The sequence below is a fragment of the Lycorma delicatula genome, chromosome 1 (genome assembly GCF_047948215.1).
Source record: "Lycorma delicatula isolate Av1 chromosome 1, ASM4794821v1, whole genome shotgun sequence".
Lineage (NCBI taxonomy): Eukaryota > Metazoa > Arthropoda > Insecta > Hemiptera > Fulgoridae > Lycorma > Lycorma delicatula.
In genome coordinates this window covers 131,053,802-131,063,991 of record NC_134455.1, presented here as the reverse complement: position 1 = coordinate 131,063,991, position 10,190 = coordinate 131,053,802, and the positions used below count along the sequence as shown (strand labels likewise).

Genomic DNA, 10,190 nt, shown 5'->3' with positions numbered 1-10,190 from the left:
CCTAAATACCAAATTTCAATATTCTATGGCTAATCATTTTTGAGAATGTGTAAAAGGTAAAACAAGATAGGCTTTGGAAACAAAATTATTCTGATATACTAAGATCATGCTTAATGTTTAAAAAAAATTGTTTTTCATAAGCAAATTATTTCTAATTCTGAAAGAAAATAACTATAGTAGTGATTTTTTTCTATAAAAAGTTAAATCAGTATAAGGCACCTAAGTTCCATATTACTGTAGCTAACAAGGGGAAAGGCATGGGCTTCAGTATACTGGTTTGAACTATATTGTGTGAGTGAATAGTACACTGTTTACGTGTGCTCATCACAAAATACTAACATGCAATATTCAATTTTACTCAAGAAGCATTTATATACTGAGTCATTCAAAAAGAAACAGATTAATATCTCAAAATTTGTGTTATAAGATGAATGAAGAACTAAGATTATGAGAAATTTTGTAAGCAGTCTTTGCTTGATGTTAAGTTATATGGATAAGTAGAGTGCACTCATCATTATGGTTGGGAGAGCTGGAGCTCAGCTGTAGTGCATCTGGAAGTTAGAGATCTATAGTCTGTACTATAAAATGAGCAAGTTTAAAAGAATGAAATTTATATTAAATAATAACCACTAAACTTTCTTTGTTTCTGAAGATATCTGTCGTTATCAGAAACAAGAATAAATAAAAAGAAGAATGAACATGGAGATAAAATATATCTCTCTAAGATTTTTGTGGCATGTTAAAGACTTAATCTTTTACTTATCAATACTTAAGACAAGAAAAGAAGATGAAAGTGCACTACTGAGTGATTTTGGGATGTGAAGTCATCAATATTTTTAAGAAATAGAAGGAAATAGAGGGAAGAGTGAGTAGATGGAATGTAGGATTTATGTCTGATAGATGTTGAATAGTAATGAATGTTATGGTAGAAATAATTTGTTTAATGTTTTATTTATATGGGTCAGAGAATATGTGAGGTAAACAATGAGTTTTTTAAATTGCCTTGAATCATTTGATGTCAGAAACATTTATTGAAATGGCCAGGAGAACTTTCTAATTCATTTCATGAATGCAATTTATCTTGTTAATCAGCAATTAAGATCTTTATTTGTTAGAGCAACAGGGAAATTATATTAGGGTACACAAATGTACTATTTAAGATAGTTTAAAGGCTAATAAAGATAAATAGATTTCATTTATTAACAGGGATAATTAGTGTTATTTAATATATATTTATTTAATCAGGTAGAGAAAGAACTAATTTGAGAAGTAGGTTTCAGAAAATTTGGATACTTAATTTTTTCTGGTGAAAAGTAGTGCATCCAGGAAACAAATAGGAGGAAAATTTTTTTTTTTTTGTCTTCAGTCATTTGACTGGTTTGATGCAGCTTTCCAAGATTCCCTATCTAGTGCTAGTCGTTTCATTTCGGTATACCCTCTACATCCTACATCCCCAACAATTTGTTTTACATACTCCAAACGTGGCCTGCCTACACAATTTTTCCCTTCTACCTGTCCTTCCAATATTAAAGCGACTATTCCAGGATGCCTTAGTATGTGGCCTATAAGTCTGTCTCTTCTTTTAACTATATTTTTCCAAATGCTTCTTTCTTCATCTATTTGCCGCAATACCTCTTCATTTGTCACTTTATCCACCCATCTGATTTTTAACATTCTCCTATAGCACCACATTTCAAAAGCTTCTAATCTTTTATTCTCAGATACTCCGATTGTCCAAGTTTTTCTTCCATTTAAAGCGACACTCCAAACATACACTTTCAAAAATCTTTTCCTGACATTTAAATTAATTTTTGATGTAAACAAATTATATTTCTTACTGAAGGCTCGTTTAGCTTGTGTTATTCAGCATTTTATATCGCTCCTGCTTCGTCCATCTTTAGTAATTTTACTTCCCAAATAACAAAATTCTTCTACCTCCATAATCTTTTCTCCTCCTATTTTCACATTCAGTGGTCCATCTTTGTTATTTCTACTACATTTCATTACTTTTGTTTTGTTCTTGTTTATTTTCATGCGATAGTTCTTGCGTAGGACTTCATCTATGCCATTCATTGTTTCTTCTAAATCCTTTTTACTCTCAGCTAGAATTACTATATCATCAGCAAACCGCAGCATCTTTATCTTTTCACCTTGTACTGTTACTCCGAATCTAAATTGTTCTTTAACATCATTAACTGCTAGTTCCATGTAAAGATTAAAAGGTAACGGAGATAGGGAACATCCTTTTCAGACTTCCTTTCTTATTACGGCTTCTTTCTTATGTTCTTCAATTGTTACTGTTGCTGTTTGGTTCCTGTACATGTTAGCAATTGTTCTTCTATCTCTGTATTTGAACCCTAATTTTATTAAAATGCTGAACATTTTATTCCAGTCTACGTTATCGAATGCCTTTTCTAGGTCTATAAACGCCAAGTATGTTGGTTTGTTTTTCTTTAATCTGAGGCCTAAAATTGTTTCCCTTGTCCCTATACTTTTCCTGAAACCAAATTGGTCTTCTCCTAACACTTCTTCCACTGTCCTCTCAATTCTTCTGTATAAAATTCTAGTTAAGATTTTTGATGCAAGACTAGTTAAACTAATTGTTCTGTATTCTTCACATTTATCTGCCCCTGCTTTCTTTGGTATCATGACTATAACACTTTTTTTGAAGTCTGACAGAAATTCTCCTTTTTCATAAATATTACCTTACACACCAGTTTGTATAATCTATCAATCGCTTCATCACCTCCACTGCGCAGTAATTCTACAGGTATTCCGTCTATTCCAGAAGCCTTTCTGCCATTTAAATCTTTTAATGCTCTCTTAAATTCAGATCTCAGTATTGTTTCTCCCATTTCATAGGAGGAAAATATTATTAAAAAAAACAAGCTTAAAATTAGCTTTTAATTTTTAAAAGCTAATAATCTAAAGCTACAAAACCAAAAGATAAAGTTACCCCTAACATTATCCTAATTTTATACAAAAAAAAAAAAAAACAATGGTTCAAAATACATGAAAATAAACTTAAAATCTTACAAAATACTTAATCTTAATTAAAAAAAATGAAACTACTATAATAATAAATTTGTTTTTAAAGAACCAAACATAAATATTTAAATAAAACATATGTAATTATCTTATTAAACTAAAACTTAAGATAGGAGTTAAAACATGAGGTTTTTTTTTTTTTTTATTTAATAATTATGTATTCTTAAATATACTTATTCTAATATAATTATATTTCTTAGGTTTTTTAAACTTTAAAATTTATTTTAATGAATAAAAGTTAATTTAAATTAGATCCTTATGAAATAATTATTTTATTAAAATTAAAATCAATTTTAATTAAATATATAACTGATGCATTTAATTAAATAATTTATTTTAGATGATTATCTTTACAAAAACTATTTTACATTAAAGTAAAGATCTATATTAAATTAAAATCTTTATTTAAATATAAAAGGGTATAGATTATATAATAAATTTTTTAATTTATATAACATAAATTAAAATATTATATCTTATAAGATTAAATATTAAAGGGAGAAATAGTTATATTTAAATAAATATATTATTATATATAATATATATATTATAATATAACTATGTTTTTTCTTTTTTGTAACATAATAATTAATCAATTGAATGATATAATATAAATATCTTATTATAACGAAAAAATTTTTGTTGAAAAATTAAACTCAAAAATAAAAAATAGCAAAAAATTGCAAACAAATTGCAAAAAAATTTAATAAATAAAATAATGTACCGTAAAAAAAAAATGATATAAAAAAAAGGAAAAAAAATAATGGATTTTCATACTTAAGCAAGATGCCTGATTTAAGGATTACTTTGATGAAGTAAATTAAGTGAAAGCTCACTCATGCTAAATTGTAAAATCCAGAATTAAACTGAAACTAAAGAAATCAAAATTCTTAATGCATCACACATCCTTTTACAAAAAGATAAGCTAAACTAAGCTTATGGGTTCATACCCCATCGATGAATAAATTCTCTTTTTAATTAAAATAAATTTATCAAAAACAATATTTATCCTAACAATAACCATAAGAATTATTATAACAATATCCTCTAACAGAATAATATTCTCATGAATATCTATAGAAATTAATTTAATTTCTTTTTTACCCCTTTTAAAAAAAAGAAATAAAATAAATGAACAATCTATAAAATATTAAATAAATTATGAATAATCTATAAGAATATCATCATCAATTATAATAACCTCAATAATTATTAATGCTATCATTAACTGCCCCATTAATGAAAGAATTTTAATAATAATGAGAATTTTAATAAAAATAGGTATAATCCCCTTCCACCTATGAGTACCAAGAGTTATACAAATAATAAGATGAAATATATGTATATTAATAATAACCATACAAAAAATCATTCCTACAATTATTGCAACCCAAATAACTAGCATTAAACTAATAATAATATCAATAATCATAGCACTAATCTCAGGAATGAAGCAAACATCAATAAAAAAATTAATAGCATATTCTTCAATTACAAACTCACCAGTAATAATCTTTTCATTAATAATTTCAAAACAACAATTCATCCTACTATTAATAATATACACTATAATTAACCTGACCATAATAAACACATTTAAAAAAAATAATATTAACTTTTTAAATCAAATTAATACTCAAACAAACTTAACAAAAATATCTCTCATAACCTCATCATTATCAATAAGAGGTATACCCCCCAACTACAGGATTTTTAATAAAATGAATAATTATAAAATCAACAATTTGAACAGCCCCAACAATTCCATTAATTATACTAGTTTCATCAATCATGTCAACATATATATACTTAAACATAATAATCCCTACAATAACCAAATCAAAAATAAAAAAAATAACGAAAAAAGAATCAATTATCCCAATCATCTTAAACCTAATAGGAATTCCAATAATAATAATTTTTAAATTAAACTAAAAAAGAAGGATTTAAGTTAAAAAAACTATTAACCTTCAAAGTTAAAATTATTATTATAAATAAGCCTTAGCAAATAAATGCACCACTATATTTGCAATATAGCATCATAATTGAATACAAGACAAAATAATGAGAGGTTAAAACCTTAAATAAATTTACAATTTATCACCTAAATCAGCCATCCCATTCTTAATGAATAAATGAATATTTTCAACAAATCACAAATATATCGGAACTCTCTACTTCATTTTTGGGCTCTCAGCTAGATTACTAGGAACAATAAGAAGAATAATTATTCGATTGGAATTAATACAACCAGGATCAATAATTAAAAATGACCAAATCTATAACACCATTGTAACATCACACGCATTCATTATAATCTTCTTCATAGTAATACCAATTATAATTGGAGGATTTGGAAACTGACTAGTACCTATAATAATTGGTGCACCAGACATGGCATTCCCTCGAATAAATAATATAAGATTTTGATTGTTACCACCATCAAATCACACTTCTAATTGCAAGATCAATTGTAGGGTCAGGATCAGGAACAGAATGAACTGTTTACCCCCCTCTTTCAGCCCAAATTGCACATTCAGGACCATCAGTAGACTATCTTCTCTCTTCATATTGCAGGACTAAGATCAATTATAGGAGCAATTAATTTTATTTCAACAACAATCAATATGCGACCAAAAGGAATAACTATAGAAAAAATACCCCTTTTCTGCTGATCAGTTCTAATTACAGCAGTTCTACTGCTTGTATCACTACCAGTACTAGCTGGGACAATTACAATACTATTGACAGACCGAAACTTTAATACCTCATTCTTTGATCCTACCGGAGGGGGAGACCCAATTTTATATCAACACTTATTCTGATTCTTTGTACATCCAGAAGTGTATATCTTAATCCTACCAGGATTCGGATTAATTTCACATATCATTACCAATGAAAGAGGAAAAATAATAACATTTGGACATCTAGGAATAATTTACGCAATACTAGCAATCGGTATCTTAGGTTTTATTGTATGAGCACATTTACTGTAGGTATAGATATTGATACACGAGCATACTTCACTTCTGCAACTATAATCATTGCAGGTCCAACAGGAATTCAAATCTTTAGATGAATGGCCACAATACAAGGAATAACGAAAAAAAATCACCCCAAATAATCTGATCTATAGGATTCGTATTCCTATTCACTATTGGAGGATTAACAGGAGTAATTCTAGCCAACTCTTCAATCGACGTAATTCTACACGATACATACTATGTTGTAGCCCACTTTCATTATGTACTATCAATAGGAGCAGTCTTCGCTATTATAGCAAGAATCATTCACTGATTCCCACTAATAACAGGTATAAGAATAAATAAAAAATGATTAAAAATTCAATTTTCAACCATATTTCTGGGAGTAAATTTAACCTTCTTCCCACAACACTTTCTAGGACTAGCAGGAATACCACGACAATATTCTGACTACCCAGATAACTACATGACATGAAATATAATCTCATCAATAGGATCACTAATTTCAATAATCAGAATTATAATATTCATATTCATTATATGAGAAGCAATAGCATTTAAACGAATTACAATCTTCAAAAACAATAAATCATCCTCAATTGAATGATTTTCTATTACACCCCCCCCTGAACACTCATTCAACGAATTACCATTAGTATCTAAACCATTCTAAGAGAGGCAGAAAATTGCCATGAACTTAAAATTCAGTAATAAATTAAAAAATAATTTCCTTAAAAATATCATCATGAATAAAATTTAATATAATAAATAGAGCCAGACCAATCATAGAACAACTATTAAATTTCCACGATCATACTATAATGATTCTATTATCTATCACAGTAACAGTAACAATTATAATAATAACAATAACAAAAAATAAATTATCAAATAACATATTAACAGAAAATCAAATAATAGAAACAATCTGAACAACAACGCCAGCAATCATTTTAATCTTTATCGCTATCCCATCAATTAAAATTTTATACCTAATAGAAGAAGTAATCAAGCCATCAATTACTATTAAAACAATTGGACATCAATGATACTGATCATATGAATATTCAGATTAAAAAAAAATAGAGTTAAAATAGGAGAATAGAATCAATAGGAGTTAAAATAGACGCAATTCCAGGACGACTTAATCAAATCAGCTTAATAACTAAAAACCCAGGAGTATCCTTTGGACTATGTTCAGAAATTTGTGGAATAAACCATAGATTCATAACAATCACCATAGAAAGAATTAACATAAAATCATTTATTAAATGAATAAAAACATAATAATAAATAAACATTAAGTGACTGAAAGAAAGTAATGGTCTCTTAAACCAAAATATAGTAAACATCGAATACTCTTAATGAAAGAAGCTAGTTTAAAAAAAACATTTAACTGTCAAATAAAAAATACATATAATGTACATCTTGATTCCACAAATATCTCCTATTATATGAAACATTATATTAATAATAACAACAGCCACAATCATAATAAATATAACAAAATTATTCTTTATAACTAATCTAAAACCAACCCAAAAAAATAAAAATAAAAATAAACATTAACTGAAAATGATAACTAGATTATTCTCAACATTTGATTCAACAACTAAACTTTTACAAAGAAACTGAATAATTATAATAATAACAACAATAATTTTACCAAAATGATATTGAACTAAAAAATCTCGAATAAATATAATAATAAAAATAATAGAAAAAACTAATAAATGAATTTAAATCAATAACTCACCAAAAAGAAATCTTAATTATAGTAATATCAATCTTTACATTTATCATAATCAGAAATGTATTAGGATTAATTCCTTATGTATTTACATCAACAAGACAGTAGTATCAATATCAATCGCATTGCCAAGATGAATTATAATTACAACATATAGATGAAAAAACTTCACAAATGAAATATTCAAACACATATTACCAAAAGGAACACCCTCAGCTATTTCACCAATAATAATCCTAATTGAAACTACAGGAAATCTTATCCGACCAATCTCCCTAGCAGTTCGACTTACAGCAAATATAATTGCAGGGCACCTACTAATAACCCTATTAGGAAACACATCATCAATCAGAATTTTAATATTTATTATGCCAATTCAAATAACCCTAACAGCATTTGAAACAGCAATCTCAATAATTCAAGCATATGTATTCGCTACCCTTGTAACACTTTATTCTAGAGAAGTATCTTATGAAAAAAATCACCCATTTCACATAGTAACAAAAAGACCATGACCAATTATTTTATCAATAAATGTAATAACAATACTTACAGGAACTGTAAAATGAACTCAAACAAAAGAATACAGTCTAATAATATTAGGAACCTTAACAATGTCCATAATATTATGATCACGAATATTATGATGATTTAAGTTTATTTTCATCTATTTTGAACCATTGTTTTTTTTTTTTTTTTGTATAAAATTAGGATAATGTTAGGGGTAACTTTATCCTATATTTTTGTATCTTTAGATTATTAGCTTTTAAGTTTATTTTCATCTATTTTGAGCTATAATTTTTTTATTTTAACTTCAGTTAGGGGTAGCTTCGAAGTTATTATTTTGCTTACGGGGGAGATCCTTTTTTAGGTGTATTTTGTTTTATTAATTATTTATAAATTTGGTTTTAAGGTTCCCCTTTAATATATTTTTGAAAAAAATTTGATTTTTGTTTTAAAATTTGGCTTTAAATTTATAACGCATGTAAATTTTTGTTAGGTTAAATATCCTTAATGGTTAATTTTTACTTTCAGTGTTAAGGTTTTTAATTTGAGTTATATTTTTTAGAACCAAAAAATGTTGTGCCAGCATTTGCGGTTATTCCTCAGGTTCAAGTTAATTTTTTTTAGAATTTAGTCTTATTTAATTTTAATATTTTGTATTTAGGTGAAATTTATATAATAAATTTTTGTTTTCCTGTGTAAATTTGAATTTAAACCAGGATTAGATACCCTGCTATTCTTAATTAGTAATTTTTTTCTAAGGTAGTATATTTTTTATAATTGAAATTTAATAGATCTGGCGGTTTTTAAATATTTTTAGAGGAACCTGTAATTTAAATGATATTCCACGATTTTTTGTACCTTTTTTTCTTGTATATCTCTGTCGTTGAGTGTAATGAAAATTTATTTATTTTTTCTTTTTAAAGATTTATGTCGGGTCAAGATGCAGTTATAAAAAGGTTATTATGGGTTACATTAATTTTTGTTTTTTGATTTTTTAATTTGATTAATTTTGAATTTGGATTTAATAGTAATTTTTTTTAATTAATTATTTGAATTTTGCTCTCAATTATGTACATATCGCCCGTCACTCTCATAAATTGAGATAAGTCGTAACAAGTAGATGTACTGGAAAGTGTATCTAGAATCAGATTTTGGTTTATTCTTATTTACAATAAGTTTTTTTACTGTTCAATTCAGTTGAGTCCGATAGGTTTTTTTTTCTTTTAATTTTTTTTGTCTTTCTTTTTTTATTTGATTTTTTTAAATTTAGTTAATTGTACAGTATTGGATGAATAAATTTTATTTTAGAATAATAATTTTTTTTAGTACCTTTTGTATCAGAGTTAATTAACTTTTTAAATTAATTTTTTTTTCCCGAATAAAATGATGAAATCCCGAATTAAAATGATTTAAGTTTAATTTATGTTTAATTTAATAAAACTAAAAATTACTAAATTATTAAATTTAAATTTTTGCAATTTTTTATTTTTGGGTTTAATTTTTCAACAAAAATTTTTTCGTTATAAGATATTTATATTATATCATTCAATTGATTAATTATTGTTACAAAAAAGAAAAAAAGATAGTTATATTATAATATATATATTATATATAGTAATATATTTATTTAAATATAACTATTTCTTCCTTTAATATTTAATCTTATATAATATTTTAATTTATAAGTGTTATATAAAGAGGAATATAACATTATATAAGGAGGAAAATATTTTGCAAGATGAATTATTAATTCCTTACAGCTATATAAAATATTTTAGAAATATCAAAGATGTGTTGTTAAATTTAAAGGAAGGCAATTGTAAAGGGGAAGAATTTTATTCCTTAAGTTTACTTTTATTAATCTTCATAATTTTCATTGTGTTTATTTTTTATTTATTCAT

General features: G+C 25.8%; 2 pseudogenes; both read left to right on the top strand.

Annotated features, from left to right (window-relative positions):
• The first annotated feature begins 5,223 nt into the window (after window positions 1-5,223).
• LOC142318187 (cytochrome c oxidase subunit 1-like) lies at window positions 5,224-5,873 on the top strand (annotated as a pseudogene).
• Window positions 5,874-5,876: 3 nt separating this feature from the next.
• LOC142317633 (cytochrome c oxidase subunit 1-like) lies at window positions 5,877-6,705 on the top strand (annotated as a pseudogene).
• The last annotated feature ends 3,485 nt before the right edge of the window (window positions 6,706-10,190 follow it).